Source organism: Falco peregrinus, chromosome 5 (genome assembly GCF_023634155.1).
Source record: "Falco peregrinus isolate bFalPer1 chromosome 5, bFalPer1.pri, whole genome shotgun sequence".
NCBI classification, from domain to species: domain Eukaryota; kingdom Metazoa; phylum Chordata; class Aves; order Falconiformes; family Falconidae; genus Falco; species Falco peregrinus.
The window spans coordinates 100,709,131-100,735,252 of record NC_073725.1 but is presented as its reverse complement, the minus strand read 5'-3'; the positions used below and the strand labels follow the sequence as shown (position 1 = coordinate 100,735,252).

Sequence of the window (26,122 nt, the reverse complement as noted above, 5' to 3'; positions counted from 1 at the left end):
TGTGCCCGTTCTCAGCTATCAGCATCCTCATGTGGTGGGAACATCAGTCTGCTGCTGGCTCTGCTTTTCCAGCCAGGCTGAGGGACGGTTTCTGTTCTGGGCAGCTCTTGCTCCAGTTTGATCCCAAAGAGAGCTTTTCCTGGCTGACCTGAATTACCTTTTCCTTTCTCAAATGTATGATTTGTATGACTGATATAAAAGTCAAACACATAGATGAAGGGTAAAAATGGAGATAAACACGTTGCTAATTGTAATCATTATGTAAATACCCAAGCCCATAAATTTCAACTCACGTAATTAATTTTACAGTTTCCTTTACTTGTCAGGACTTGCATGAATACGGCTGAGCTTTTGCATAGCTGCTTGCAGGATAGAGCCTTGATTTCTAAAGTACGTGTATTTTGTGTGTGGCATATGGTGAGGGCTCATGAAGCATAATTGTGGAACATTAATGTTCAGCTCTCCTGCAGGGAGTATCACATCGTGAAGGGTGACTCCTTTCAGTAACATCAAGAGCCTATAGGAGAGGCACTTCTTTTAAAGATCTCAGCCATATGATTTATGGTAAATAACACTTGCATTTCCATACTACATGTTTCTGTTCTAGAGGCTTGCCCTTGTTGGTGCTCAAATTTGTTTTTGTTTATCATGTCACAGGACTTGAAGCAATACAGTTTTTGCAAAACATGTGGGAAGACTATGTAAACACTATGCAAGCTTTCTATATACTCTGTGTGTCCTCTCCAATATTTTTAAATGTTCTAGCTATGCAGTTAAAGCATACCCATTAATACAAGGTAATACAAAGACATGGTTATTTAGTGGGAACACTTAAGTTACATTTTCACAAAGAGAACAAGAGGATCCTCTGAGACTCTTGTACAAATAACAAAGGACGGAAGCTCAATTAGTGAAAGCATGGAAGTGAAAAGTGAGACAAGAATTGTCCAGAGTAAAATTCAGTAGGTATATTAGTTTTTATAATATACCGATGCTTATACATTAAAAGGCTGCACTGAAGAATGAATGAGTTACTTTTCCTGTGCCAGTTTTCTAAACTGGTGTTGTCAGAATTTTTTTTGCAGTGTTGTGACTGAAGGTATGAGAAGTTGATTCCTTAATTCTGATTGATGGAGGAGTCACTTTGATACTTCCATTTACTTTTTTCATTACAAGAAGAGCAGAAATTGTCCAGAATTATTTTTTTCATTTTGTGCTTCCCTGAGACTCAAGCAACTGGTGATTTTTTTTTTTTTATTTGTCCATATTGTTTTAGATTAATATTTTCCAAGCAACAATATCTAGAAGCATGAGCCTCAACAGCTGGCCAGAAAGTAAAGAAAGAAAGACGAGTTTACAGGAAATAAACCTAACCCCTATTCTTTTTCCTTAGAAGCCAACAGCGTGTTTCCAACAAGGTGAGACTAGATAACAAAATGCTGCACTCTGGCCCGTGCCTGCAGAGCTCTTTGGTAATGCGACTTCTGAAGCCCTTTGTGCTTTTCCTAGAACAAAGCTGTGGTTTCCTTTCTGATCTCCTGAGAGAGCCCAAGGGCTGTCAGGGCCGCTCGTGGTGTGTACGATGTGGGGATTGCACAGAGTTCAGAGCCTTGAGAGCCTGATTTCATGCGGCTTCACATACTTTAAACCTGCTGTCATGGTAGTTCCCTCTTGGGGACTGCCAAGTGTCTGTACCAGCCAGTGGTCTCAGGGGGAAAGTGCATCTGTACAGAATCCTGGGAATAATCCCAGGGAAAATGGTTGCTAAGAAAAAATGAAATGCCATATACACTGATAACTTCCATTGAAAGCGCTTCCCAATTAATTGGCTCAAGGTGACTGTTGTTGGTAGCCACCTTCTGTCGGTCACTGTTCCCATGTATTTATGTTTAGCTTAGTGATGAAACTACTTTGAAACGAGTGCAAAAACATATATTTTTCAAATTAAGTTACTCTTCACCAGCTAAAAAGGAAAACCAAGGAGAATAGTGACTGGCAGAAATAGGGTCTGTAAAGGGAGCCAGGGCTGTGAGCACCAGCTCTTGTTCTGGGGAAATGTGTGGCACAGTAAGGTTCAACTCAATCCAGTGGAATTTGGCTGCGACCTCCAGCTCAGCGTGCTGCCACCCTGGGAAGGGAAAAGGCATTTTCCGAGCAAAGGTTGTCTTCATAAAGCCTTTTGGAAGAATGTATGAATGTGTCCTTTTCTGAAACAGTGGTTTGTTTCTCAATTACTTTTATGTTCTTATACGGAATTGAAAATCACACAATTCCTTTGACCCCTTAAGTCATCATTATACTACTAAATGTCTCAGAACTTTAATCACTATTTTTTTCTGACACCAAAAAATGACAACGCATTGCTCCTGCCACAAAGATGCTATGAGCCAGGGTTTGGTATGGGCTTGTTTTCATTAGGGTTGGTATACAATTTTAGAATTTTTATCAGCATTTTGCCAATGTTATGATTGGGTTTGCAGGCACAAGAGCACAGTCCTATTCTCTTTTTGAACAATGACTAGGCTGGCTCCCTGTGTGGGCAAACCCAGAAAGCAGTCTTGAAACCTCCTTGCGAAATGTTATATATCACCTCTCTGATGACAGCACCCAGAAGTGAAGCAATACGAGCAGCATTGCTTCATTTAATAGTGAGATCCTCACAGTGTGCTTCAGTATATATTATTCCAGAGATAAGAATCTTTAAATACTGAAGGAACATACAGTGTACAAGCATTGTATTGACATTTTTCTATGCTATCATAACCATGGATTCATCTGCTTGTCCTTATGTTAGCAATTTAATTTTAATCCAGGGCAATAATGAAAAAGTGCATTACTGGGGAGAAACAAATTCTTCATAGCCCATGTTCCTGATATTTTTGGGGGAATTGAATTGCATTTTCTGTTGACAATAACAGTCTATCTTTAGTTCTTCTGTGAACATCTATGAACAACAAAAATAGGTTTGCTAATGTATTGTTAGCCGGAGGAAAATAGACTATTTGTAGCTCTTGTATTTGGGGGCGGATCTGGAGCCCCCATCTGTGCCCTGTGGCACCTTTACTCTGCAATTCCCCGTGAGGCATGAGAAGACAATTCTGCGTGTGCTCACCTGCAGCTGGGAGCCTTGCCCCATCCGTGGAATGTTTTTGCCCACCCGTGTGGCTCAGCGACAGTGCGGGGCTGGGCTGAGCTGCGCTCCTGGGTTGGAGCTGTGGGTCGGAGCCGTGGGACGCTGTTGAAGTGCTCATGCAGGGGTGGCTGTTTCTGCTGGGCAGCCAGCGCTCAGGCAAGGCAAACCTCCCCAGGGCTGCAGTCCCTTTAGATGCTGAAAACCAGAGGTTTCATTTATTTTAGGAACAGGTCAGTGGTGCAGGCATTTGCCTTACACAGTCCAGGTGACCAGCGCTTCTTGCAGCAGGTACTGGAGCAGTAGCTCCCAGCCAGAGCATTCCAGCTATGGAGAGGAGGCTGATCCTGATGCCATGCAGGGAAAAGATGCAGCTTGCGTGGGTGCAGACCGTGGTGTAGCGTAGACAGGGAAAGAGTGTTCAGCGAAGGTGGTCTGAGAAATTCACATTAAACAGTGCTCTTCGCCCTCTTGGGAGACCCAGTTTCTTGTAGGGATCTGGGTGTGAAGTCTCTGGGATGGTGGGTCCTCCCCAGCTCTGGTCCCTTCCAAGGAATGGAGGCACAGCCCACAGGCTGTTCAGGCATAGGTTTTCATTGTTACAACACAACTGTAGTCACAGATTTGTTCAAGACTGGGAACAATCCAAAATCTAAAGATATTCAGATGAGAGGGCAGACTTGAGTAAGTGCTCAGGAGTGTTGTAAAAACAGAATAATATGGATTCCATTTTTTCATAATTTAATCTTTATATATATATATACACACACAGAGAGACTACTCAAAAATCCTACGTGATGGAGCACTGTATGAGATTTATTTCCTTTAGTTATTTTTGCTAAACTCTTGCAAAGAATCTTCTATTACAATTTTGAGCTTTATTAAAAAAATCCCAGGGGAAATGTCTGCTATTCTTTATTAAACTACATAGGACGTATTTCTGTGAGTTACACTCCTCCCACATGCACCTTCCCACACGTGAGATAAATTAAGAATGTCGCTATCTTTAATGCCAAAAGTATTTCCATCTTCCACTGCAAATATGCAGTGATGCATCTAGAATAGCACTGTCAGGGGAAGAAATCTTCACATGAACAGAATTTAGCTATTTGCGTTCCCTTTCTCCATGCACTTAGTATTTTATCCACAGGGGATATTTTCTTCAGTGGGATCATGCTAGCTGCAGGTAAATGGAGAAAGGAAACTTTTGTCTAAACCTGTTCTGAGTCCTGCCCCTTGGCCAGTCTCTCTGCCAGCCTGTGCCCAGGTCAAAGCCTTGCAAAGCTGTAGGAGATGTTGACTGAGAAGCATTGAGCTTGCTGATGGTACGGTGGGTGCTGGGGAATCAGTCCCACATAGTGGTGGTGCTGAGCGTAGCCTTCACCTCCTGGGTCTGTGCAAAGCTGCTGGCTCCAGTGGGGAAGCAGACAGGAGTGGAGACTGGAGAACTAATCTTGTGTCTGTGCTTCTGCCTCTGTGACTAATTGCTCTGAAATTTGCACATGTAATAGCTTTCACTTTTCCTAACATCTCTTACTAGGCTAGCGTTTAAAAAAGATGTATTTTCTTGTTGTTAACAGTGCGAGATGCAAATGGGGAAGCAGATAGATATGCATTGCTTAATAATTAAAACAGAACCACAAATTTCAGGGAGTGTGGTCAGGCACCAAAGAGTACCTGATCCCGCGTCCAGTGCTCAGTACAGTAGCAAGAAATGCACCCACTGCACCAGTCCTCTATGGGAACGTACAAATTAGAAATTTCAAGGGCTGTTAAACACTGTGAATTTCCACTGTGGATCAGCACAAAGTTATTTGGCACAGGAGGTTCTGTAACTGTGATACATTGGGGAAGTTCATATTGTGCAATGGCCCTAAAACTCACCCTTCCTCCTCTAGTATGCAGAGATCCAGTGCTAAGACGTGTTTAATATAAAGCAGGTAGGATACTAGCTGACTGGAGCAGTTTTTTTGTCTCTTGTTGCCTTTTCATTATTCATCTTAGGATCATCTCCTTTGTTATTTATATTCAGCATAAATAATAATTAAACCAGGGGACAGAGGTGCGATGGTGTGAATGTGAAGAAAAACTCCATGTCCCTGATGCTGCAAAGTTGCTAAACTGGCCGGGACTGGCGAAGTACTTAGTCTGAGGAAACGTGGTCCATTGCGAATGCTTGCTGGCAAGCAGGAAAGCATTAACATGCAAGCGCTACTCTTAAGTGGCCAGAATGTAGTGATTAAAGTGCTCTTGCTGTGTGATCTTGGGCCTCTTGCCCTTTCTGTTCCTTAATTAATTTCCTCTATCACTTATGTATTAATAAAAACAAATTACCTGCTGCATGGGAGGTGAGAGGTTTTATTCATTTATGTTTGCAAACAGCTTAGAGATCTGAGGGAGGAAGGAAGAGGCTACAGAAGTGAGGTGGTTGTATGTAGTGCATGAATGATGTATGACAAGGTTTTATTCCTTGGCAGTCTGATAATTTGGCATAGGAGTAAGTTTTTTTCCTTTTCTTCTGTCTAAGTTTCTTTTCCTGACATTGTCGAATAAGGCACAGCTTTCACCTCCAGTGTGATATGTAAATTAATGGGTGTAGGGACACTTTGATTTTGGGTTCCACAGTCCCTTTGTCATCTGCCGGCAGGTTATATATTTGAAACTGGTGCTGGGATTAAAAATTGCTACCATGTCCCATCTTGGAACAAACATGGGTTTATCTCCTGGAATAATGCTCTGCTTTCTGCTATTACCAAGAGGGTAGTGGCTGCGGGGGTTATCCTGCATGGGACAGAGGTGTACACAGTGGAAGTTGCTGTGTAGATAAGTAGAGCTGGTTGTTCTCTGTTGTCACAACTTGCACTAGAATTCAGATTTTTCTTGCTGTTTAGCAAACCAATGTGCAGTAGCGCTGGCCAGAGGCTGCCTGTGTCGTCGATAGCTTTGTCGGTGGAGTTCAGCAAAGGCTGATGCATACCCATGAAAGGCAGAACGTGCTGTCTGTGGACACCCTTGATGTCTTTCCTCCTGGTGAGTAATGCAAACAAACATGACATTCCTTCCTATCTGAAAAAAACAGTCTCAGGGTGGAAGCAACGTTAAAAGTCAGCATCTCTTCTCTTGTAATGTCCAATAGCAACATCTAATTCCAGATTTTCAAAGCTATTGCCTTAAGGTTATCCTGTGATATGGAGCGTGTTTGTGCACAAACGCCACTGCAAGAGCCGCTCAGCACACTTCAGTATGCAGTGAGCTCCTCAGCTGGGGTTCCACTTAGAGTTCCTCAGCAGGAACTAAGGATGTGTCATCCTTTGAGTCACCTCTTACTTTTAAAGCAGCTTTCCTCCGTGAAAGTTTATTTTGTATTGACTCCAAAAACTTTATGCAGAACACCGCATTTCATAGCGCTTTGCCACAGATTTTTGTAGGGAGAGCAGGTTGGGGTGAGATGATGAGAGCTGCCTTTGAGGCTGTGAGTGCCTTCTTCCCTTGTGTATATCATGCTTTTGTCATCAGCCGTTTTCTTTGTGCCCCTTCCCAGTTTGCTCCTTCCAGGGATTTTTAGAAATGGTTGATGCTCTCTTGCACTGAGCTGTGTGCGGTGGAGAGCTTAAATTGCTTTTTGGTGGTTGCAGTTTGCCTCTTTTAAATCCCTCCTTCTTGGATGCCTGTCGCTCCATCTCCCATCTCAGATCAAAGCTCCAGAGGCCAGTTCCCTTCTCCGTCTTGAATATTCAGGATTTATGTTTCTCATGTACTTATGACCTAGGTTCACCCTGGGGCAGAAACCCTTATGGGGCAGGGAGAAGGGGAACTGTCTGCCTTTGCAGCATGAGTGACTCCAGTCCTCCCACAGCAGCCTCCCCTCATTTTTGGGGGGAGATTTCCATGCTGCAGGGTGCTCTCTCATGAGCTGGCATCGAAACCCTCCTGGAGGCTCCTGCTGATGCTGACATACAGCCAGGTCCCCGTGGGCAGGAGTCGTCTTGCACTGCACCCCTGAGCTCTTGGAGCCAGGTCCCTGTGGCAGCCCAAAGTGGTGGGCTCCTGTCACCCAGTCCTTTGGAGCCAAGGTCTGGTTAATGACATGTGTAAAGGCCTCCCGCTGATGAGGCCATCCATGCGGCTCCAGAAAAGTTGAGCTAATTGCGCGAAAGGTGAAGCCCCAGTACAGCGGCGATTGATTCAGCCTCGGGCCCTACACAGCAGAGAGCAACTCATGAAAACTGAAGACAAGGCGTGTGATTTGCAGACCCTTAATGCAGCTGAAACACTGTGACACCTGACCTCATTAGAAAAAAGCCACAAAACACATCTCCCTGGATTGTTCCTTGCTGTGTCCAGTGAAATACTGGGAGCTCAGCCAACCAGCCAGATATTTCTCCCTCTCCTGCAGAGTACTGTGTTTTCCTCTGTGCCTTGGAAACACTCATAGATCCAGAATTAACTCCTATAAACTCACACAGAGGAAAACTTATGACTTACTAATTAATACATAGATATAATGTGATTGTAGCCACAATAAAAAAAGCTGATACACGTCACACAGGGTGAGAGAGTAAAGCAAACAAGCAAGGCACATGTGGGGTCTTACCAGGGGTCAGGAGAATTTGTAAGCTGGTGCTTCCCTTAGATCCTAATTTTATGGGGAAGTAAATGCACAGCCACCACACAGTTGTGGGGCTGCCAGCCCATAGTCTGGCCTAGCCCCTGGTATGACCCCCCCCTCTCCCAGCAAGTCTGGTCTGCTTCAGAGCATAAGCTTAGGTTGCACATAGAGTAGGATGGACTTCACACGTGGCAGTGTCGTGCCTTTGCTTTCAATGCCTATCATGTTTCCCTAGCACAGACAGGTCCTTGCTTCTAACAGCAGACAGCTCTTGCTCCAGCCAATTTGGATGCTGAAGTGGTATTTGAAATTCATGTACGGGAAAGGCGGAGGGGTATAATGGCATTTCCATGCATGTGGCTTAGTTCTTTACAGTGGTTGTCTGCAGCCCATGAATCATGGAGGAAGTATTCCTACAAGGTGGCTTGGTCTCTACAGAGGTGGTACTTCATTGGAGGGAGCAGGCTGCTGCGTCCCAGAACCCTCCTCTTTCTCTTGCCCTTCTCAGTTCAGCACTAGTAGGTGGTCCCAGCAGCACAGAGCAATCTTCCCTTTCACAGCTGCACCACAGGCAGAGGATCAGGGCAACGAGGGATTTGGTTGGTATTTGGGGACTGGGGATGATTAATGTTTCCCTGTCACTAACACATCACCGCTTGTGTCAACCAGCAGTGTCAGAGCAGCTTGATGCAAACCAGCTGAGTGTCATCAACGATTTGTCGTGGTCATTAGCACGGTGTGGAGTGCCGCATCCGCAGGCTCCTGCTGGTGTGCAGCGCTATGGGGTGCTGTCTGCAGGGCCTGCGGACCCCTCTGGGACACTCGCAGGCAGCAGCTCCCATCTGTAGCATTCACCATTAAATGTCAATATGAACCTATTAGAGAGAGGCCAGGGGAAGCAGGAATGGCAGCTCAGCAGGCAGTGACTGATCATGCACTTGGAGAATGATTGATTTACTTATTTAGGGCTCCATTCAGCAGATTCACATCCATGGGGCTTGGGCTTAATGTGAGTTGGGGAGATGAGGCTATTTCAGCAGCAAAGGAAGCCACCAGTACTTCTGTACTGGTACTCTCAAGCACGGCACTTCGGTATTTATTTAACCTGTTGCCCAGCCTTGGGGCCAGCCCCACTGGCAGCGGGATGCCCTTTGCCCCACCACCAGATCCAGCCACCATGAGAGTTTCAGGTGCTGCGGCAGCACGGAGGGAATCTTGGTAGTGCAGGTTTTGGGGGCACTGGGCCCACCCAGCCCAAGCCACACTGGGCAGGTGCAGCCCCTTGTTGCAGGGGCTGCTCGGTTACTCTCCACCTTTTGCTTTGCTGCAATACACGGGAAGGGGAGTGATAGCACAGGCTTGTGAATGAGAAGGACCATCCTGGGAGCAGCAAGGGCCTGGAGCAGGGTGGTCCTGGGGCCATTTCACCAGTGACCATAACCAGCTTACTAGTTTGGGAGCCCTTTCTTGTGAAATGGTGTTAGCACACCACAACGCTAACTGGGACAGAGACTCAAGCTGGCATTGCACCCTACGAACCTCTGGTGTGGTCTAGCCCAAACTTCATGCCCAGGCTTTGCTATGCACCTTCTGGATCCAGCTCACATGTCTGTTATGGTCTAACTTGGCAGGAATTGCCAGGCATAATCAAGCTAGTGATTCATGTGCTCTGGGAGCCTTTCTCAGGGCGTAGGCAGCACCAGCTGCTTCCCAGGGAGGTGTGAAAGAGCCCTGTCAAACAGCTACGCCTGACACAGAGGTGTCACTTCCTGGCAGCAGTGTTTGGCCTGGAGCATCAGCCTTGTCTCAAGTGAAAATACAGCAAAGCACAGTCGTAGAGTGCAGAGATTGCAAGGAGAAACTCTAAAAAGGTCTCCCTGTTTCAAATGCTAGCCGAGGAGGGCAGCCACTCATCCTCACAGCTGCGTGTGGAAGAGTTAGAGCCATCTCCCTCCTCCCTGAGACAGATCTTTGGCTGACAGCAGCAGTTTTGATGGAGCTGCCTGGTTTTCCTGCACGCTCTACTGTACCAGGACACCCTTTAGTTTCATTACCTCCTCTGTGCCCACTTACCACTTTCTGGGACCGTTTCTTGGCTGGAGCTGCCATTCTGCATCTTGGAAAAAAACCCCCAAAACAAACATCTATTAGAAGCTGTTAAGTTGCTAATGGAGACAGATCAAGTGTGAAGTCCATCACCTGAAGGCTCAGCACTCGGGAGACCAGGAGGAAGCACTTAGCTACTTAAGAGAGGGATGCAAAGCTGTGGGAGTGAGCTGGAAGGCAGTTGTTGAAAAGAAGCCTTCATCTGTGGGATGCTTTGGCTACCTGTGTGAGGTCTCTGCAGCTCTGCCTAGTCTTTGCTAGTATCCTGTTCATTGGGTGGGTGGTACAGTAGAAAAATGAATAGGAATTAATTAGGAAAGCTGGGAATTTAGGGTGTTATCTGTAACATGCAGGTGGAAAAAACATGCGTTCTCTCTTAAGGACTTCCCACAGATTTAAGTCTCTTGTGTCTTTCCTTCTAATGTCAGTGGTTAAAAAATAGGACCAAAGAAGAAATCTAATATTTTTGCTAGCGTTAAGCTGGCAGCTAGTTAGTGCTGGCTATTTATTGCATAAGGCAAATAGCTCAGCTGAGACTTGCTTTATGGATGTGCAAAATAGCTGTGGCTCTCAGGAAGCAGGCAAAGTTGGAATCTTTTGTCCCTGTACTTCTCAGGAGTCACAGTGACCTGCAATACCTTAGCTTAAGGTAATGAGTCTCCCGTATCTGTGCTTACCCACCAGATAACAGCAGGTCAACTGGGCTCCTGGTAGAGTTGATGAGGCTTAAATAAGGGCGAACGAGGTCTCTAATAATGTCTGCTGCACTCCTGGGGGACACTTACCTGGGATGATGCTGTCCCCTACTGAGTGACCATCATCAGCCTTTATATTCAAATCCGCTGCTTCTCCTGTGCTTAAGAAGGATTTAAGCCTGTTAGGGAAAGGCAGTGTTCAAGTAGGGAGAGGATTGGCTCTGTGATGCACTTTCTTCTGGGTGCTGGTCTGAGCTCTGCACTGCTGAAACATCCAAACAGTGATCACAGGTATGTCTGTTTGTGGTCCGTACTGGAGTTGCCAAACCTGTTTACGGTAGTACTAGGATGCTGTCCCTTCTGCTCCCAACAACTGAACATTCAATGATTTCAGTTCTGATAATGTTCCTTTTTTCTTTTCTTTTTTTTTTTTTTTTTATATTTTAATTTAAACAACAGAAAACCAAACCCCTCCAAAACAACTCTGAAATCTGAAAACAAATTACTAGTTGCCACTAATTTCACTAGTGTAGATCCATAAGCATCAAAACCAATTCTTTTCCTGAAGAACTTGTAGTGGTTGCAGCCTGGAGTAGGGTGCCTTCAGGGAGGGGTGGAAGGAGCAGAATGAATCACCAGGCAGGGACTTGCCTTGCAACGGGTAAGGCAGTGCTGGGAGATGGACTTCAAGCTCTTCAGACCTGCAGGTCTCCCCTGTAAGGCTGCATTTCAAATACAAAACAACGTATTTTAATCCACTGTTTGAGAACATATGTTGGGAAGGGACTCTGCATTTGCTAACTGTTTGGGTTTGCTGCCTGGTAGAGCAGAACCTGCTTGTTGCCTATGAGGTGCTGTGCTGGCTGAACATGCTGCTGCTTTTGCCATGCATCTGATTTTAAGTTTAAAAGTTACTGTTTTGGGGGAGTGGTGTAGCTGACTGAGTGGTTTTGTGATGGCCAAGGAGAGGAGGCTGGGATCCAGCAGTAGGAGTGCAGTGAGGCAAACTTGGGCTCAGATTCACCGGCTGAGCTGCTGGCTAGACCCTGCAGGAGTCTGTTAAAGGCAGGAAAATGGTGATGTGAGGACAGGCTGAGAAAATGGGGACATTTCTGTCTCTCAGGGACTCCTGCCTCTTCCTCTGCCAGTGTGCATGTGTTGGGGAAAATGTTTCTTCCAACCTGGTACCTTCCTTAGTGTGGTGAGGAACGCTGTGGACTGAACTACTCTTCTGTGGAAGTGTGCTCTCTGCAGCGAGTGAAGCTCTCTGTGGAGCTCAGTGGCCCATGGAACCAGGCAATAAGAAGAAATCCTGGTTCACGGGTGGTGCTTCCCTGCAAAGACATACAGTCCCCTCCTGCCAACACCTTTGGAGTTAGCTTGGTTTTCATTTCAGATATGTTTAAAAACTTCAGTCTGGCAAGATGGGATTCCTCTTCTCAGCTACCTGCAAGCTGGCTCTTTCTATCCTGTCCTGCTCTTTTCCCACCAGCTGCTGTGCTTGCCAGCACGGATCTGCCAGGCAGCAGGAATCCCTGTGGCTGTGGGAGAGGCAGGCAGAGCCCATCTACACAGTCTTTGCTTTCTCTGGAGGATCTTCAGGCTTGATCTGTGCCAGCCAAGCAGCTCTTTTCGCTGGTAGCATCAGTGGATGTTCATTGTTTCCTGCAGGCCAGGCACTGGGGAGGGAGGGATGGTGACCCCACATTGGCACAAGCAGTTGCAGATGTTGCCAGTTCAGGGGTCCACAAAGTATATCTGTGGTGCCCCAGGAAAACATATCCCTCTTTCTCAAAACTATATGAGACGGAGCAGCATCTTCTGTTTATGCTCCCTCTTGCCAGGCTTTTAAATGTTATTTATTTAGCAGCTTGAGAAGAGCTCACCAGCCGGCAGCACCTTCCCTTTGAGCCATGGTCCATGCTGTCCCTCACCATGGCAGGCTGCCCACTTGCCGAGTGCGTTTTGCTGGCTCTTCAGCTGTTTTAAGGACCTGCTCACCAGCTAGGCTTTGGAAAGATTAATAATGTCTCTTTTCTGCACAATGCCCTCCACAAGCCAGAAATCCACCCATTCACTGTTTCAAGCAATTAAAATGATGACATGGCCATCAACCCCCACGCAACCAGTTGGCGAAAATGCTCTGCGATGGAAACTCACAGTCCTCGGTGAGTGAATTTGTATGTAGTTTGGCACAGAACAGCCCTACTGACTTCCCAGGCCGACACTGCTTTGTTACTCAAATACAAACATCTAAAACCAGCATTAGGCACTGCGAGCCGCGCCAAAGCCGACTGCTGTCGTCGTATAATAAAACAGCACGTTGGGGTTTGCTATTCTAATTGGGCAGCCAGGAACCCCGGCGGACCGCGGAGCTTATTTATTGATTGCTCTTCAGATCAGAAACTGGACGGCACCACAGGGAGCTAGTAAAGGAGGAAAACCATTTTAAATACACTGTAAATGCTCCTTTGCAGGATTAATGAGTGGGAAACTGTAATGTGTGTTAACAGGATGCACAGAAAAGTGAAAGCTGGTAAACTTGCATGCCTTTCCCTTCCACAGGAGAATTCTGCTTCAGCAGAGGTGGGGAAATACAGGCTGAAGTGGATGTTGCTTATTTCTGGGGCCTTATAGTGGGAAAATAACCTATATTCTTTCACTTAAGTTCTTGCAAAATGGGAAACTGTTAGAAAATATGGGGGAAAATGCTTTTTAAAAAGAAAAAAAACACCTGAAAAACTAAGGACGAGGGGGAGTTGGAGTCAGCAGAAGTGGGAACCTTTCCTGTTGGCTGCTTATTCCCTCAGGCCTAGCTTGCAAAAGGCATGAGATGCATGCTGTGCTGCCTCTCCTGCATAGCTGGAGGGATTCACCAAGCAAAATCACTGAAGGTGTTCAGTAGGGACAGGTTCCCCGCTCTGTAATGGACACAGTACCATGAAGCATCCCCAAGTCACCTCTCACCATGCAACACATGCCCACCCTCAACAGCTGGTCTAGTCAGTGTGAGGGAGGAGAGTGGGCTCTGATCGCAGAATCATAGAATGCTTTGGGTTGGAAGGGACCTTAAAGAACTAGTTGCAACCCTGCTGCTATGGGAAGGGACGCTTTCCCGTTTATTGCTTTGCTGAGTGTTTGGATCTTCACCCAAAGTTGTACTTTCAAAATGCCTGGGAGGGGGGCTGAGACACTGATGCACAGATGTGCAATGAAAGTATAAAAGCCTGTGCTGTTGTTTTAGGAACATGTGCTGTTCCCGTGGTTTGCCAAACTCTCATAATTATCACAACACCTGCAGCTTGCCTGCAGTTCAATCCTGGGTGCTTTTTTCTTGCTTGATCAGCTCATTTCCAGCTGCCTGTCATGTGGGAGATGCCCTCTCCAGCACAGCGGTTATCGTTACCGAAGCAGCTCCTGCAAGTCGGCAGGAAGGGGAGTGCAATTGCTGCGTGCCTCCCGTGGGCGTTTTGTGATCCTGGCTGGAGGAGACAGGTGACAGGCACAGCCAGGAATTAGCACATAGAAGTCCTGAAGTTTAGGCAGTCTAATGTCTTCATAATGAGCTGACTCCTTGTAGAATCACTTAAGAGTGAAATATTAAGGAAATTAAGTAAACCAGAAAGATGCTGGAATTTCTCAGTATAAGAGGCTAATGTTGCATGGGGAATGAACTCACCTGCAAAGCCTGTTTTGTTTTAATATGATGTCACCCTGTGCTTGCTTCCCCTTTGTGTTTGTCCACTTGACACATTCAGTCCGAAATGTGAGCAGCTTGCAACAGGGTATGTTTTTCTTGTGTTTGTAAAGCCTGGAGATCTTGGGCTGCAATGTGGAAAGGGGCCTAGGTAATCTCTGGGGGAGCTAGACCTGATGCTGAACTGAAGCACCGCACCGAGACCAATGAGTTAGATGCTTAGACTTCTGCAGCCTCAGGCATTTGCCATCTCGTGACTTTTAAGACAGGGTTGGCAGTGTCCTCTGGGAGACCTGTCAGCTCATCCACGCATGGGTGTCTCCTGGACCCTCTGCCTGGGAAGCAGCTGCCCAGGGCCATGGCGTGCCCAGTGATGCGCTTTCAGGACATCTTGGCACACTTGAACGCAATGGGCTGGACTGTCCTCACAGGGCTCAAACGCTTTGGCGGTGACGTGACTGCTTCATTGCTAGAGCTATCGGCTCGGAGCTTACTGAGAGATCTCCGCTTGTGCTCAGACCACCAAACACTGTGGCAGACGAGAGGGCTGTTTCTGTTATCTAATCCTTTCTTGTGGAGCATGAGTGATTACTTAAGCACACAGAGGTTCGTGATGCAAGTGCTCATTATCTACCCCAGTTTGTTACAAATGAATCATAAAGTAAACTTAATGAAACAAAGCACACAGAAGTAGATTGATGTTTGACTTGGCTTGGCTTGATGTTTTCTCTTCTGAGGTTTTTTTTTTGGTTTTTTTTTTTTTTGTCAGTTTGGCAAACACTCTAGGTTTTTATCCAGCTTTGTGATCCCTTTAGAGGCTTTCACAGATCAGTCCAAAGTAAGGAAGAACCACGAAAATGAGAGAGAAACAGACAACACAGAGGTAAAAGCATAACAAGGGTACCAGGGTGTGTTCTTTCACTCAAGGTCTTTTGGACCCATTTGGGGTCATCTTGACAAAGAAGCTTGGTTTCTACAGCTGTGGATGTTATTTTCAGGGGACTTTCCTCTGCAAAATGCTTTGCCATAACTGAAGCAGCAAAGATTGGCATGTCTGGGCGGTCATTGCTGCTGAGGGTAACTTCATGTAATGAGTGGAAAGTAAAGTAAAACTTGAAGAATAACTATGGAAAAAAAATTTAGAGGTTATAGTCAAGTCTCAGGGCACATTGCAACTTGTTGCTTTAGCAGACGGGCTGTTTTGTTAGTATGTCTTAGGCCTTCAGTGCCCCAGCAATGAAGAGCTATTCTCAGAAGGAATCACCTTAGAGGCAGTTTGTGATCTACAGAGCCTGACATTTAGATTATATTTCTGGTGGACTTCCATGGGCACCCAGGGAATGGTAGCCGTTGGGAGCAGGGAGGTGGTCTGAAGAGGATGTAAGACATACCTTATTTTTTATGCTTTTTTTTTGTCCCATCTCACTAAGGAGTTATAACAGGTTGTGTATTGGAGGATGAATGGTGAAGATGGGGTGTGCTGTACAGAAGTGAGCCATGTCCCTGGCTGAGCTGAAGGCTGTCTCTGCTTTTGAGGGCAGCTGCCAGAATGCGTCTGCAGCAACTTTTGGTCCACCAGCTGCGGAAGGCCCTGGTGCAGAGGGCAAATCCAGAGCCCCTGATGCCTTCTGGTGCAGCCAGACTTTTATGTTCCTTGTTGAGAAGCTTCCCAGGGGAGCAGGAGAGGGGTCTGCCTTGCTGCGTGAAGAGAAGCATAAATAAAAGCCATCAGAAAAAGGAATGGAGAGTTATTTTTCAGGTTGAGTCCACACTAGCCGACAACTTTGTCTCCTCTTAAAAACCAAAATCTCACTGGAGTCAGTCCTCTGGCAGCATAGAGCCTGCTTTAGGGAGGCTTTCTTTCTGGTTGCCTCAGCAAAACAAATATACTCAGGGTATATCTCACTCTGTGGGCCAGGTAACAAGCAAATAAAACCAATCAGCCCATCTCCAGGTGGTTTTTGATGCCTTTTGGTAGTAGCCTACCTGCCAGGAGCATCGCTGCAGCCCTGCTGAGAGCCGGAGTGCTGACAGAGTGGTGCAGGCGCAGCTCTGCACTAACAGTGGTGTGTGTCTGCCTGTCCTCTGGGCAGTGTGACGGCTTGAAATAATGTAGTAATTCAGTCTGGCGGGGTGCTGAGGACTCTCATCTCGCCTGAGGCTTCAGGAGGTCTTAGTTCTGATCCTAAGTACAGAGCACCTTGGAAACGTGAGTGTTTGGAGGGCAAGCCAACTGCCCTTGAAATGGGTGGCAAAGCCAGCACCTATTTTAGAGGATGCATGTGGTTATGTTTACTGCTGGCTTGGATACATCTGGGATCCAGGTGATAAAGCCTGGCTCCAGAGTGTCCTAGGTGGCAGTTTTGCAGGCAGAGCATTAGTCTGGTGAAGCCAAACCTTGAGGGTCAGATCCTCCACAGACAGAAGCAGATGCAGTTTTTAGTGCTTTTGGAAAAGCTGGGCCATTAATTATGAATAGAGCATGTGTACTTGCCTGCTTCCAGGGGACACGGAGCATAAGGGTGTCTGCCTTTGTACAAGGCACACAGTGAAATACAGCAATAGTTAAATGTTAATGCTCACGATCTGATATTTGGCTGTCTTCCTGCGTTTCTGTTTGCAGATGAGAGGGTTTTTTTGTGTGAGTTTGTTTGTTGTTGTTGTTTTAATTAAAAAAAGTCTTGAAGAGCAAAGAGCCTGAGAGCCCTCTGTGGAAGATCTGAATGCTCTCCTAATCGGAAAGGAGGGGGGAATAATTTAGAAGCCAGCCAAATAAAACTCAGGTGCCAGTTAAAAGCAAAGCAACCTTCCACTGACATTCGGAGTGGTGTCTCCCTCCTGGAGAGGGAATGGCATCTGTGGAAGCCTTCCAATTCAGACATTTGAGAGACACTTCTATTGACATTGACCTAATGGCTCAGGTCATTTGGACTTGTTACAATTACAATGGGACTTTGATTATGCCTTCTGTGTGGTCATAGCAAAGTCATGAGACTTCTGGACGGTCTACAAGTCTTTGGCTGCAATACTGTTCTTACTTGATGGTTAATAACAACACCACCCATTTAGAGTTGCTTAAAGAAAAATAAAGGCTGGGCAATTGGTGAAATTGTATGTAGTCAGAGTAAGGTAGTATTTTTTTTGCTATTTGCTAACAACAAATACACCGACCTATGTGAAAAGCTTAAATTGTGTTATTGCTTGGGTAGTTGCCTTACAATCTGTGAAGCAGCACAGCGTGAGGTCACACAGTCCTGTTGTCTGAGGATGAGCAGCTGCAGGGAGCAAAGGCAAATTCGACTGCGCCTGTGGCCGCAGGAGAGCAAGGCTGGGGGAAGGCTGCTGGCCGTGCTGCTGGCCCCCACACAGGCTGTGTGTGTCCTGAGGAGGAGCCTGCATGGCCATGCAGCATCCCCACCGGGAGAGGGGGGGGGTCTCAGCAGTGGGAGCTGGGGGGCAGGTAGGGGGCACTGGCCCTCAGTGCAGGGTGTCAATGCGCTGCCTGGGGGGCTTGGGGTTTTCCACTTACTTTTGTGGAGATGCGAATTCTTCAGCCAGCCTCATTAATTGTGGTTTAAGCAGAAAGTTATTTTTCCAGAACATGGTTTTCTCAATTTGTTTGCCCTCTGGTTTGATGACTCTGTGCGTGATAGATCACATAGGGAAAGGTGTGGGCATGATGTGCCTGCGCAGCCATATTTTAATCCTTCCTGGCTGTTTTGCATGTAAGTGATACACTTGTTCCTGATTTGTTTTTTTTTAACGTTTACTTTGTATTGCTGTATTTGATGTATTTGTATCATTTTATAATCAGAAGTGTCTACAGTGTTAGTTAGTAAAAAACCACATGAGAAAATTGGGTTTTTGTGCCAACATTCCTATGCTAATGTACCAAAAAAAAAATCATATTTAAACACCAATAACATTAAACTGCATTTAAATTAGAACCACTGAAATTCACCCCTTATTTCTGTCAAGGTCTCCAAAACACGCTTTTTCTAAAATACAAAAAGTAACATAAAAGCCTAAGGCTTCTAAAAGGTCATCTTTTAAAGAATAATCTGGATTTCAGCTGGAGGCTGCTAGAAATGCAGCAAACCTTTTAGTGACTGAGCTAAGCAACACTGAAAATTAGGTTTACAGGACTTGTATCAACAGACTGGCTGTAGAAGTTCAGCTTTGTTATCGTGGCAGCTTGCTACAAGTGGTAGGGCAGTATTGAGAAGCTGAGGTTGTGCTATGGGCTGCACTGAGAAGCTACAGATGAGGATGTGGGGGTGCGTAATGTGAAGCGCATTGCATTTGTCTGTGGAAAACCAGGCCAATTTATTAATGTACATTTCTAACTGGAACTCTCGCTTTCAGTTTGTCTTTGTAAGGATTGAGGACCTTTGCAGTCGCACGCTGCTGTACCTTGCGTTGCTGCCGAATTGAGCGGTCCCTCAGGAGCTTACCCTCACTTACCCTCGGAGGCCGGACCAAAGTGATGATCTGCCAGTCCCATGGATGAGCTGGAAGTGGCTGGTGAGCAGCCGGTGTGTGGAAACCACAGCCCAGCACGACGGGCTGTGTTGTGGGCAGTTCATAACCCCTGGTGGGAATGGCAGGACTGGGATACGGAGGGGCCATGCTCAGCCTCCATCCGTGAGCAGATGGTTTTCTGCTCTGCTCTTTTCTGAGCAGCAAAGGGGCAGAGAGCAGGGGCAGGGCACAGCCCTGGGCTGCCCTGTAGGGCTCCAGGGACATCTAATAAGATGCATTATATTTTCCAAATGGTTCTCACTTCTCTGTGCTTTTACTTCCCTGCTGTATTTGTAGCTAATACAGGAGCAGCTGGCTGCTATTGCTCTCTGACTTCCAAAGATCTCCAGTTCCTCACCAGCCCTGCCGAAGGAGGCCCCAGTAGCCTGTACCAGTGATTTTTCCTACGTGACCTCGCCTTCTCCCCACCAGTCTTCAAAACCCAGACACTCTGGCAAAGTTTCAGATGACCCATAGAGGTCCAATCTAAAGAGCTAAAGTGACAGAGAATCTGTTGCATCCTCAGGTAAATTGTTCCAGTGGTTAATTAATAACCTTAAATGTTCTGCACCAAGAATAATTGTATTTCTTTGCAGAAATGCCTTTGGTTTCCAGCCACTGGATCTCAAGATGCCTTCATCTGTCAGATTAAAGAGCCTCATCTTATTACTTATTACTGTGTAGGCACTTGCTGACCGCTCTCAGGTCACCTCTTAACCTTCCTAGGGACAGACTAAATGGATTGAATGTCTCTAGTTCCCCTCTGTAAGTGAGGTTTATCAACCTCCTATTCTTCTTGCTTCTGTCTGCTGAAACCCCTCCAATTTGTTCTCATCCTCCTTTCCAGCCAGATGCAGCAGGGTCTTGTGCAGTCTTTCGTGCCTTCTACCATGGCTAAAGAGCTTCTGGGCACCCGCTGAGCCTTGTCCTGCTCTGTGCATCCCAGGGCTGAATTATTCCTCAGCTGCTGCTGTGTCCAGGGTCAGGCTGAGCCCTTAGTGCCTCTCTGGTGTCCCCATAAGAACGGAATGGAGAGTGCAAAGAAGCCAGTCCTGAGCTTGGGATCAGCCTGTCATGGCCCAAGGGGTTTTGGTGCCTCTAATTTGGCATCTACCCTGGCTACGCAAAAAGAAAAGGAAGGTCCTGAGTCAGGCGGCTGGGCTGGGCAGGAGGGACAGAGGAGCTGCTGGGGAGCTTGGGGCTGTCTCCTGTGTGAGTCTGCTCACACAGAAGTTCACCAGCTCCAAGTGAGTGTAATTGCAGAGACAAAGTCGGAGCAGCCTGAAAATCACAGGGACAGCATAACTTCCAGCCGAGGAGAAAAGGGCCTTTACGAGGTCTTGAACCGGTGTCCTTAGGTAGGTTGTGCGGCGGCGTGATGTGTGAGCACTCAGCCACTCCGCTGCTGGTTAGAAATGAGAAATTTCAAGGGCTATTGAGCACTTTGTGAATTTTCACAGTGGCTCAGCGCAAAGTTATTTAGCACAGGTGTTTTAGTAATTGTGATGCATTGGGAAAATTCACAGTGCTCAATGGCCCTCAAACTTCCACCTGCTTGGTGTGGTGGTTAAGTATTAGTGCAGTGGATTATAAGATAAAATATGCAGGAGAGACTTGCTGGCTGCAGGAATTTTTCTGGCACTGGTTATACTTCTTTGTTATTCTACAAATGGTTTGTTTATCTGATGTGTATTAGAAGGACAGAAAGTTGACTTCAGTGGCTCTTAAAGTTGAGTGTTCTGTACCTACTGAGGCTGATGGGTCCACGTCCCCTCATGGCCCAGGCAAGGGCACTGCAGAGGGAAAGGGGTCTGCAGACCACATCCCTGGCCGTGCTCAGCGGTATCTCTGGGTGTCCCATTCTGGGGCTGCACAGCTGCTCAAAATGCCCAGCCATGAGCCCTGGGTAGGGGGACAGGGAAGAAGAAGGACCTCTGCCCACAGTTCTCTGAAGGTACGCAACTGTACCTGCAAGTCCTGGGTAAGTTTTCCTTTAATTATCCCTTTCCAAGTCACCTCTGCTCCCATGCTGACTGTGCTAGGAGGGCCCCTTCGGGAAGGATGCTCTATCTGTCCTTTCATGCACAAATGAATTGATTAGGCATCTTTGCAAGGATGTGATGTGGCCAAGTACAAAGAGTCAGAAGAAAGCTTTAATTTTACTTTTACTTCAGCCCTGACAGTGGAACATTGTGGAAAGCACAAATACCGAACTGATGACACAGGCCATTATTACAAAGTAATTAAATACAGAAAATACTGTTTTCTGCTGTCTCCTAAACTGAATTGATGGAGTAATCCTGCAAGCTTTACTGATTTTGCTGTGCTGTGGATGGGCAGCTAAAGCACAAGGACCTGTGGCAATGTGGGATGGCTGAGCTTGTTGGCTGCTGCAATTTGCAGAGCAAACTGTTTTCTCATGTTTTAGTTTTTGATGCTGAACGGACATTAGCAATGCGATTCCCCTCCTTCCCCAGCTTTCTTCCCAGATAAACACACATAGCTGACTGGCTTTGTTCCACCCAGTTCTCTCCATATATTCACCCCAAGCCCAGTTATCATGGGAATGGGCCTGCACCACTGAATAGAAATTTCCGAGGAAGGGAGGGTTCAGCATCTGAAAGCAAAAGGTGATAAGCGAGAACACACTGAAAATCCCAGATCTGTGCTGTGAAAGGGGAAGGCTGGTTGGGTCAGCTGAGACTCGTTGCTATATTCTTACATGGAGGTGTAAGTGCAGGTGAGGAGGAGGAAAGCGGTGGTTGTGGTGGGAGTGGGAATACTCAGATTGGGAGCTGTCAGTGTGGCTGCCACACGGCAGGAGCTCTCTGTCACCGACACAACCCCATCGGCCTAAGGGCAACTCAGATCCATCCATGGGGGCTGGAAACCCCTCAGTGGTGCTGGCGATGCTCAGCCCAGAGCTGCTTTTCCATTCATGGTGCCTGATCCTCCGCCACACGCTCCCCTCAGCCCTGCTAACACGAGCAGTGACGCTTTCTTTTCCAGCTCCCACAGCTGAGAGAGCAGCACTTCTACTTTTGCTTCTTTTCCCCACACTGCGTTTAGACACTGACTTTCTAATTGCAACCGGCCACCTCCTCCGCGCTGGGAAGCGAGCGTGTCTCCTGCGAACCCTGGTGAGGCTGCGGGCTGCCCTGCCGTGCATCGTGCTGCAGGTTTTCGGCAGGGTGAAACACTGACTCTGTGGCATCTTTGGGTCTTGCAGGCACAGGTGGGACTTCAGTGATAAAAAAGCAAAACCAAAGCAGGCAAAGTTTGTCATGAGCCAAATGCAGCCATTTGCAGGTCTCCGGAAGATTAAAAGCTGGTGTGTAACTGGAGAGTCCTGCTGTGATATGCTAATAAAATTAATGAATGGACTCTATTTTGAGCTTATTGAAATATTTCAGAATTCCCAATTCTGACAAGATTTCAAATGGAAATTTCAGATGTCTTCTCCCCAGTTTCTCCTCAGTCTCCTCTCTCCCTCTCACACCATCGTTTTTGGTGATATTAACATGTAAATTAAGCTCATTTATAGAAAGTAACATTTTGACAAGTTGACAAGTGTTGTACATGACAAGAGTTTGGGTTGGGAGGGGTTCCTGTTTCCACAATTGCTATTATTCCCTGGCATGGAAATATAGCTGTGTGCAGCAGTGGTCAAGGTGCTTGTGCTGTATTTAGCCCCAGTAGCCGGGATACCCTGCTGGACGCAGTCATCGGTGGCTGTGCAGGGTCTCTCCAGGTCCTACCAAAGCCAGCAGATGATCTGCTTTGTTGCCGCTACAGGAATCAGGTTTGGACCTGTGTGTTGCATAGCAACTCTAAATTATTATAAGGGTATTATTGCTACTCATGAATAAATACAGTTTGTCTCTTTCCTGTTTATGAATTGTTTTTATGCCGTTCCCCAGCCGAGTGAAGGCTTTCATCTCCCCAAACAATGAAACTCAAGTTACTGCCAGAAGCCTGGTAGCTGTCACTCAGCAGCACAGAGGCTGTAATTAGTCTTTTCCAGTGCACACTTCTTGGATTTCATTTTAAGGAGGACTTTAACTTGTTGCTTATTACTCACAGCTGACCCGTCTCAGCTCCCAGTTGTGAAATGGGTTTCCTGGTAAGCGTTGAGACAGGTTGTGTTTCAGGTGTGGGTGTTTTTCTGTGTGGATCCTCATTCCCAGATGGAAAAAGCTTACAGCTCGTCTGTCTTCACCACTTCTAGGAAAAAATCATCCCTGAAAGCAAGTGATATATTTTGCCTTTTTCTCCTATTCTTTGAAAGCTGTCAGTACTAATTTAATTAGTTGAAGCATAATCACAGTTTATCATTTCCAAGTCTAATGTATTATAATGTTGTTTATACTGATTTGATGATTAAAGGCCTTGTCAGAATCTTTGTTTCTTTTCAAAAAGAAAATGTATTTATCACCCTTAAAAAAAATAAATAAGTCTTTGTTGTTATGCGAATGAGACACACCAGATTAAGGATGCTTATTTTACCTGAACAGGTATTTACAATAATTTTCTGTACCTTTGTTGTCTTTTTTTCTTGACTGCAGTGCCCTTGTCTTGCTCTGCAAGATGAATCCTCACTGGGACCAGCTCTCTCACGCAGTGCTGTGGCTCTGCCCAGCCTTGGCCCATGCTCGTGTCCACCCACACCCTCTTCTCCTTTACCTGTGAGCCCTGTCCACCCTCAGAGGGGCCCTCCATCACTGTGCCTGCTAACAGGGTCTCTCAGAGCTTCATCTGCAATGTGACCCCCTTGCACAGGACTGTCTCTCAGGGATGGTCCCAGTGCACCGGCCCAGCTGTGGGTCCCCAGGATGCTCAGTGCAGGTGCTGGGGTGGCTGTGGGACCCACTGCCAGCTGGGGAGCCCATGTCTGGGGGTAAATTGCAGTGTGTCCAGGGGCAAAATCTCAGTTTGGAGGCTGAGGGAGCTCCTTGCCTCTGCTTTGCTGGTGCAGGCAGTGTTGGTGGGTATGACCCTGTCCAGCACACAGGTGCTTCCATCCTTGTGTTGATGGGTTTTCCCAACTGCCCTTCCCAGAGACCACGGAGCCTCCACCAAGGTTTTACCAAATCCCACTTTATTTCCCCAGTCTCCTTGCAAGATCAAACATCTCCACTTTGCAGCAGCGCTGGACTGAAGATCCAGTCAGGTGAGTAAATGGAGAGAGGCCTGTCTGCTCAGAGCAGTATACCAGGTAAAAGCTTCTGGGTTTGGGCTGTTCACTATGTTCTGCTTTATTTTGCATGCATAAATACGGTGTCCTACATCTCATGGCCATGGTTGTAAGCTGTGTTTCTGGTCCTTGAAAAAGCAATATGTTTCATACACCTTCCTGCTGGAGCCTTAGCTGCAGTTTTCTGCAGCTGGGTGAATGATCATATTTGTGTCTGTCATCAATTCCACAGTCTGTTATTTAAATTACAAAGCTCATTCTTTGCATCAGTATATGCACAGCAAGTTAGCAATCTATGCATAAAGTCTCAGCAGGCAATGATTGTCTCCTGAGGAAGGCAGAAGTAAAGGCCGCCCACTGGATTGACAGAAATATTGCTGAATTCAGATGAGTTCCTGGAACAACTGGTTTTCTTTCGAAGAAAGTTGCCTCTAACACTGTTGCGACTGAGCACAGGTGAGCAGGGTGTTGGAAATTAGGCTACCAGCATAATTACAAGCTGGTGTAAAAAAAAAAAAACACCCCAGTGTCATCAGCTTGTTTATGACCTCAGTAAAAACAAACCCCAGACCTGAACAATTATGCTAATTCTGCTTTGATTTACAGCAATGATAACCAGCAAATATGCTGACAGAGCTGCCTGATGCATGTGCTGGAGGAGCAGGCGGGGACCTCATGGGGCTTTCTGCAAGGTTTTTCTTTAATGGGTCATTAAGGTTTGGGTTCTGTTTAGCATTGCTCTCTCTTTGGGTGTCTCCTCCAGCCATGGGTGAAGGGTGATGTGAGCCCACTGACTTGTTTTTAGTGGTGGGGGAGAATGTGGGTGTGGGGAGCTGCACCCTATGAATTGGGGTATCGGTGATCTGTGCGAGCTGGCGAGGGAGGCAGGAAAAAAGAAAAGGTTTTTTTATTATTATTTTATTTTTTCTTTACTTGCAGACCCTAATAGGGTTATTCTCCCCTTGGCCTAGGCGGTGGTCAGGCAGGGAGACAGAAGGGACTGGTTTAGCCCTGTTTTGCCTCTGTGGTGTGGTCTCTTTGGGATACTGGTAGCAAGCACTGCAGTCTCCCAGATGTGCAAGTTTCAGATGTGCTGGTCCTTCCTTGAGCAGCTCCGAGAGTGATGCCCTGTCCCAGCAACACCTGCTGGGGCCAGCAGAGCTGGCACTGTTGGCTGTGAGTGCGGTGGAGACAGCAAGACCACCTTTGGTCCTCTGAAGGTGCTGAGCCACCTGGATTTTTGAGCTTACTGTGGATAAAAAGGCTATTTTCAAAGAGATCACTGGTTAAACTTTCAGTGGACAAAAAAGGAGCTGAACTTTAAAAGTAACTGAGCCCTCGCAGGACATTTCCAAGTATCTTTGCGAGGGAAAGTTCTGGGCTCTTGCTGTTTAGCTGGCAGGGACTGAGGGATGTGTGTATGTTTATTTTATATCTACACACACACACATGCGTGCATGCATGGGTGGGAGGGATGCCATGGAGCCTCTGAGATGTCTCTGTGTGCTCGAGGCTGGCAGCACAGGGCTTGTGTACGGACCAGGCTGGGAGTCCAAGCGGGTAAGTCACCCTGGTGGTGGCACCTCCTCGGGGCACTCTGGCTGAAGCCTCCACAGGCACCGGCACTGCTGCCCCGTTCTTGTTTGCAGTGCTGCCCTAACCAAAGTTCATGGTCGCTGACCCCTGGGGGGTCTGTCCTCTGTCTTACCAAATAAATCGGAGGAAGTGGCTCGTGCTTGGGGGGAGCCCACAGTGCCAGTGGATGGGGAGCATCATCCCCTGGCCACCATGCCGCAGCTGAGCCCGCCTGCCTGTCTCCCCACCCCGGGTAGTGCTGAGCGTGTGGAGGAGGCTGTGAGTAATTTTAACCCCTGGAACAATTTCTGGGTCCCTGGTAATGGGCTTTCTTCTTGCAGTAAAGCAATCTGGGAAAGTCTACCCTTCACTTTCAGGCTTTAAAATGACCTTTTTTTTTCCCCTGACATAAGGATAAAATCATGAAAACGAATGCCATAGTTCTTGTTGTTCGGGGTTTTATAATGCAATATATTTTGGCTGGTGTGAAAGTTGCACTCCCTGGTTGTGGCTCCTGCATGCTTCACCAAGCAGGCTCTGAGTGATAGGATTACAATGGCATGTCTTTCTCTAATGAGTTTAAGCACAAAGAGTT

The 26,122-nt window shown here is 46.8% G+C and overlaps 2 long non-coding RNA genes across 2 annotated transcripts; one reads left to right on the top strand and one right to left on the bottom strand.

Moving 5' to 3' along the window:
• Positions 1-15,121: 15,121 nt before the first annotated feature.
• On the bottom strand, positions 15,122-17,879 carry LOC114013345 (uncharacterized). The gene is made up of 2 exons (XR_003556264.2): positions 17,767-17,879; positions 15,122-15,935 (listed from the first exon to the last, which is right to left on the bottom strand). It is a non-coding gene; the product is annotated as an uncharacterized LOC114013345 (long non-coding RNA).
• Positions 17,880-18,621: 742 nt separating this feature from the next.
• LOC114013482 (uncharacterized) lies at positions 18,622-22,644 on the top strand. Its single transcript, XR_003556487.2, has 2 exons — positions 18,622-18,761; positions 19,056-22,644. It is a non-coding gene; the product is annotated as an uncharacterized LOC114013482 (long non-coding RNA).
• Positions 22,645-26,122: the final 3,478 nt, after the last annotated feature.